This window comes from Lontra canadensis, unplaced genomic scaffold, assembly GCF_010015895.1.
Source record: "Lontra canadensis isolate GAN:19392208 unplaced genomic scaffold, GSC_riverotter_1.0 scaffold151, whole genome shotgun sequence".
Classification (NCBI taxonomy): Eukaryota; Metazoa; Chordata; class Mammalia; order Carnivora; family Mustelidae; genus Lontra; species Lontra canadensis.
The window spans coordinates 3046401-3052400 of NW_022631145.1; positions in this window are offsets into that span (position 1 = coordinate 3046401).

Genomic DNA, 6000 nt, shown 5'->3' on the forward strand with positions numbered 1-6000 from the left:
TCATTCAAGGGTTCCACTTGTATGATTATGTTATTCAAAATGTCAATGCGTCATTTTTAAAAAAAGCCTATAAACTAGCTACTCATGGTTAAATATACATAATAGTAGAGAGCTATAAAAAAAGTCTCCTCCCCTGGCCCCTTATTCCCACTCCCCAGAGAGAAATACAGTTTTCGGCCTTATGGTTCTCTTTTCTGGCAGTACTAAGCTTTTCTTAGAGGTTTTTGCCAATTTGCAGTGTGAGCTTCACTGAACACAAGTTACATTAAAGAAAGGTCTGTACAGAATTATTAATATTTTTTTACCTTTTTAGCATTGAGCTCTAGACAAGTGATTAGTACTGTTACTGAACATTTATTATGAGAGCCCGGCATTAGTCATTTAGCACATGAAAACTACCAAGGCTCAATTTCTACCTCCACTCACTTGGAGCGGAGTGATTTCTATGTCTCCCTGACCAGGAAAAAGAATGACTCTGATGGCGCAGACAGGAAATTACTATTCAGTACTGGCAGTGCCTTCTTCCTGTTTTACCCAAAGATAAAAAGTAGGAATTTGAGGGCGTGTTCTCTTGAGGCAAGTTTCACTTCTCCACAGTGATTCCCATAAACCACTCTCCAGGCTGTGCTCCAAGGTAATCCATTTGAACCCCTCCTCTGATCTGTTTGCCTCCTTAAAATTCATGAGGAAATGAAATTGTTTTATTGACAAAGGCTGTATCCCAGGTACAAAACAATGAAATCAAGAAAAACTGGTTCTTGCCAGTCCTCTGACACGTCTCCCCTTCTGTACACTTGGGCTGAGGAGTCAGCACTGTGTGCAGAATTCACTCACCCAACCCAAATTAGGAAGTACTTCCCACAGAACTGTGTGAAACTTTAGTGACCAGAGAGAAAAGTCCCTCCATACAAGAATAGTATCTTGTCAATAATTAACTACTCTGTCTTTATACCTTTAAATTCTAAAGTCATTTTGCGTGCAACACCTCACATTAGAAGGTAATTTCCCAGGGGAAGTTTGAAGGTGTGTACTCCAGACTTTGTAGGTTGAACTTAGTCAATTAATGCCCTTGTTAACAGCTAGGGCCTTAGCTAGCCTGCCACCAAGAATGAGGAGGGTGGGAAGAGAATGGTGGGATGTTTTCCAAAGTTGTCTCATTTTAAAAGTCACTTGAGATGGGGCACCTGGGTGGGTCAGTCGGTTAAGCATCTCACTCTTGATTTTGGCTCAGGCTATGATCTCAGGGTCTGGAGATGGAGTCCTGCATCAGGCTCCATGCTCAGCAGGGAGTCTGCTTGAAATGCTCTCTCTCTCCCTCTCCCTCTGCCTGCCACCCTGCTTTTGCTGCTCTTTCTCACACTCAAATAAATAAATAAATAAATAAAGTCAACAGAGATTCTAACAAAACAAGCTGATTCCCCAGCCACTTTCCCCAGAGATATGGTTCATGAAATTTAGAAAGGGACCTGGAACTGGTACACTTAACAACAGTCTCAGATGAATTTTAGACAAGTTTGGGAAAACACTGCACTAGGGCAATAGTTCTCAACTGTTTTCTGATTTAATTTATCCGTGGGTGGGACCAGGCACTGGTGTATCTGAAAGGTTTCTCTGGTAATTCTAGTGTACAGCTGTTTTCGTGTTCAGAAATGATGGCCCAAAGCAGTAGTTATCAAATGTTTTGGTGTCAGGATCCCTTTGTACACCTAAAAAGGAGTGCGGATGTCAAAGAGCTTTCGTTTAGGTGGATTATATTGATATTTCTTACAATAGAAATTAAAACAAAGGAAAATTCTTAATAAGTATTCATTTAAGAATGATGATAATAAAAAAAGAAGCATAGACTCATTAAGTAGTAATATAATATAAATACCATAATTTTAAAGAAAAATTTGTTTTCCAAAAACATTGAGAGGAGTAGAATCATTTTCCAATTTTGTACATCCCCTTAATGTTGGCTTATAGAGGACAGCTAGATTCTGCCTTTAATCAGACTATGTTGTTTTGGTTAAAGACTTCACCTTGAAGTCTATGAAGGAAATCCAGCCTCTTAGAAATATGCAGTTGAAAAAGGAAAGAGTATTTTAACAGGCTTTTCAGATAATTGTGGAGATCCTTCTTTGACACAACACCAAAATTCACTAAGTGCTAACTTCATGAAGGTTTTTTGTTATGTGAAGTCTGAAACCATATCAGTGAACTTTTCATGCCCTGTTCCACTGAAATCCATTAGCATATCTTACACTTTGAATGTATCTTTTACTCATGCATGATTTTGTAATATGTGTTGGTCATTTGAAAAACTAGTTCACTGAGTTTTGCAGCTTTTTCAAATGCTGGCACATTTCATATTGAATAAGATAGAAAAATCACATTTATTAATATCACAGTCTCAACAGAAAGACTTTAAGTATTAGGAAGCTGCCTAGATTAGAATGGTGGATCAAATTTTCTAAAATTTTAATTTCCATTCAAAAACTTGAATTTTTATCATACACAACATATGCGATCAGTTGTTTTCCTCGAAGTGACAGAGCCTATTCATTTTCCAGAAAATGTCTGCCAAAATTCCAAGTATGACTAGCCATAGTTTGTCCCCATTGTTCTTTCATGTAAAAATGGTGTTTCATGAGAAAAGCTGCTAGTTCAGCTTGCAGCTCACTCATAGACTTTTCTATATTTGTATATATATATATATATATAGTATATTTCATGTTTCATTCCAGGTAATTTTTAAAAATCTACTCAAGGGTTAAGATTTAATAAAATTAATCTTTTGTGCAGCTTCATCAAAGACATTCTTGAATTCAACTTTTTTTTTTAAATCTGTTATTGTGTGGTGGGGAAGAATAAAATGACTACTTATAGAGCAAGGGTGCCCCACCTTGATTTGTGCTAAGGAGCCAGAATTCTTTTTTATTGCTTTGCACATTCAGTGCAAATGTCAATAGAGTAAAAAAGGCAGATAACCTCTTAGTAGTATTACAAAAATGGTTTCTACCTCCTGGTCTCCCTGGAAGTGTCTTAGGGACCATACTTTGAGAACTGCTGACCTAGAAGACCAGAGAGCAGTGTTAGTAGGGGATTTGGGTAGGGCCAGTTGAACATTCATTTACATTTACATCACTGAATCTAGAATATCTACCATATGTAATTATTTCATTATTTTATTTAAGCCTCACAGTAACATTCACACAGTAGATAACATTATTCCCATTTCACAAATAAGGAAATTGAAGCTCAGAAAGTTTCAGTAATTTTCTAGATGAAGCAAGGACCAGGAATTTAGATGAAAATCTAGATCTTGGTGATTTTAAGCTTGTTCTCTTGCCGTTCCTTCTATTGAACTATTCTAGGCTTGAATGACAGGTGTAAGACTTAATGAACACTTACTAAAAACTATTTTCAGAAAAAAAATATAAGTAAAACCATTCTCAAAACTTGAAATGTATTAGCTTATTTCATCCTCCCAACAGGGCCTAGATTAGCTTTATTTTAAATGTGAGGAAAGAGAGGCCCAGGGAAATTCCTTAGCTTTTCCAGAGACACAGAGCTAATAACTATGGAGCTAGGATTTTAACCCAAGAAGACTGACTTCCAGAACCGTTTTTGTTGGGGCACCTGGCTGGCTCCGTCAGTTAAGCATCTGACTCTTGGTTTTGGCTCAGGTCATGATCTCAGGGTGGTGAGATTGAGCCCCGAGTTAGGCTCTGTGCTCACGCTCAATATGGTGTCTGCTTGAAGATTCCCTCCCTCCCCGCCTTCCCCCAACTTACTCTCATGCTCTCTTTCTCTCTCTAAAATAAATCTTAAAAAAAGAATATTGCTAAAACATTTTCTAATTTAAAACACTGAGAAACCTAAAATTATATATATGAAACAAATACTTTCACCTCTTGGCATATAAAATAGCATGTGATCAAAAGGTCTTGGTTTATGTTTCATTTCCTCAAGGCAAAGCAAAAGCACGTGTAGAAAAACCTTAAGTGTCTGAAAATTTAGGCAAGAAGTTAATTCACATAAATCACTTTGAGTCCTATAAGGAGCATAGTTCAGTTTACATTTCAGCTTTTCAAGATCAGGATGTGGTGACCCAGTGCACAGATGGGAAAATGATGTGGTCTCTGTCATACTGAGCATATGACAGACACCCGTTGGAGAGCACACCTGTTCCTGGAGAAGACCAGGGCACTGGAACAATCATGGGTGTAACAAGAGAACCATTTCCTTTACCATTTACCATCTCAAGAATTAGTTGTCTTGGGGTTTATTTCCTTTTTCTAAAAATAATGACAGCAGTCTTATTACTCAATCCACTAAAATAGCTTTCTGTGTTAACTTCCAAGATTAGAGCTCTTTTTTCTGAAGTGGAACTCCACTTCTCCAGCCAATGGGAGACCCCCTCATCTAGAAAGAAAGGTTATTTGTTTTTATCTATGAAAAAGCATACAAATGCTGCCCCCTGCTTGCTCCTTCCATCCCTGTGTGCTCAAGAAAATGTCTCCCTTGGGAACAGGTCTTCTGCCAATCTTCTTGTCTTCCCAAGTCAAAGCAGGGCAAGGCAGGGAGTCTCTACAGGCCAGGAAGGGCCTGTGGAAGCAGGAAAGCTTCCTGGAGTAGGAGGCCTCTACCTGCAAGAAAGCAGGGAAGACAAAATCTTGTTTGGTAACTAAGAACCAACAACTTTTCCACTGCCACTCTTCCTCCCTCTTCTTCTACTCCCCCTCCTCCCCATGAGGTTTTAGTCTGTGCTTATCGCCCACAGGAATCCCCCAGCCCTGTGGAGGAGAAAGGAAAAGATAAAATACACTGTCTAATCTGCAGGAACTTTTCTTCCCCAGGCTCCTCACTTCCCTTCTGCCCACTCTGGCCCCTCAGCTCCAAACCTAATACAACCTTATCCCTCCTAAAGCCTTCCGACTCCCATTAGAGTCTACTCGCCAACCCTAGAATTCCAGTCCCTCTTCTGAAGCTAGGAATTGGAGGGATCTACTCTCCCATTTCAGAGCTGCCTGGAGGGGTCAGAAAACTTTATCCCAGAAGTATTGCTACACCTAGTGGTTCTGATCTGTAGTTCTCTTCACATCGACTCCACTTCCATTCAGCTAAAATGAGCTGTTCTTTCCTAGCCTGGAAACCTAACCACATTTCTGTCTACTCCTTTATTTTTTCTCATTAATTCCATTCATTATATCTTTGGAACACAGAGCTTGTCCTAAGCACTGTTTTAGGTATGGTACAAAACAGTCCAGACTTTCATAAAAGAGACCAGTCTGTTGAGGCAGCCGGAGGGCTATCTTGGGGCATAAGCAGGAATCCCTGCCCCATCGCCAGAATTTTAACACAAAGTGGAGCCTGGGTCCTTAGAGGGCTGGCAGAAGACAGGCTGCCTTAGAAAACACGGAACAACCATTGATTCTCCAAGTCTTCTCATTTCTCGGGAAAGAACAGAATCTGTGAAAAGTGGAAGCTCTAGCACTGTGCTACGAAGTGTACTGAGTGAGGGTCTTGGCTCCCTGGGAGAACAGGAAAAGAGTCTCAGGAGAGGGGACATTGGTTCCTTTGTGGCTTTGTCCCAGCATGGTAAAGAAGGCAGTTCAAGCAGGGCCTCACGAAACAGCCACAGACTGGCCTGGAGAGTCCCCTCACATCAGGGTGGCCCTGTTTTGGAAGAAAGGATAGCAAAAGGCACAGGAACCAACTTAGGACAGGAACTGGAATAGACGGGCCATGAAGATGCGCTATGAAGCTTAATTTGGGGGTTGCAGCTAAGTAGGAATTTGCCCTTTCCGTATACATAGTAGAACAAAACCACCAGTTTCTCAGGATTTCAGTAGTTCTTACTCATTCTTCTCCCCAAATTTCTTTTTCCCTTCCTATCTCTAGTGCCCCTCCCAGTCTCCCCAGCCTCCCTCTTCCCAGCTAGAAAGGGGTAACTCCTTCCCCACATTCCCCAGCCCCTGGCCAGGTCTTACCACCCACTCCATAGTTGTTTTCCAC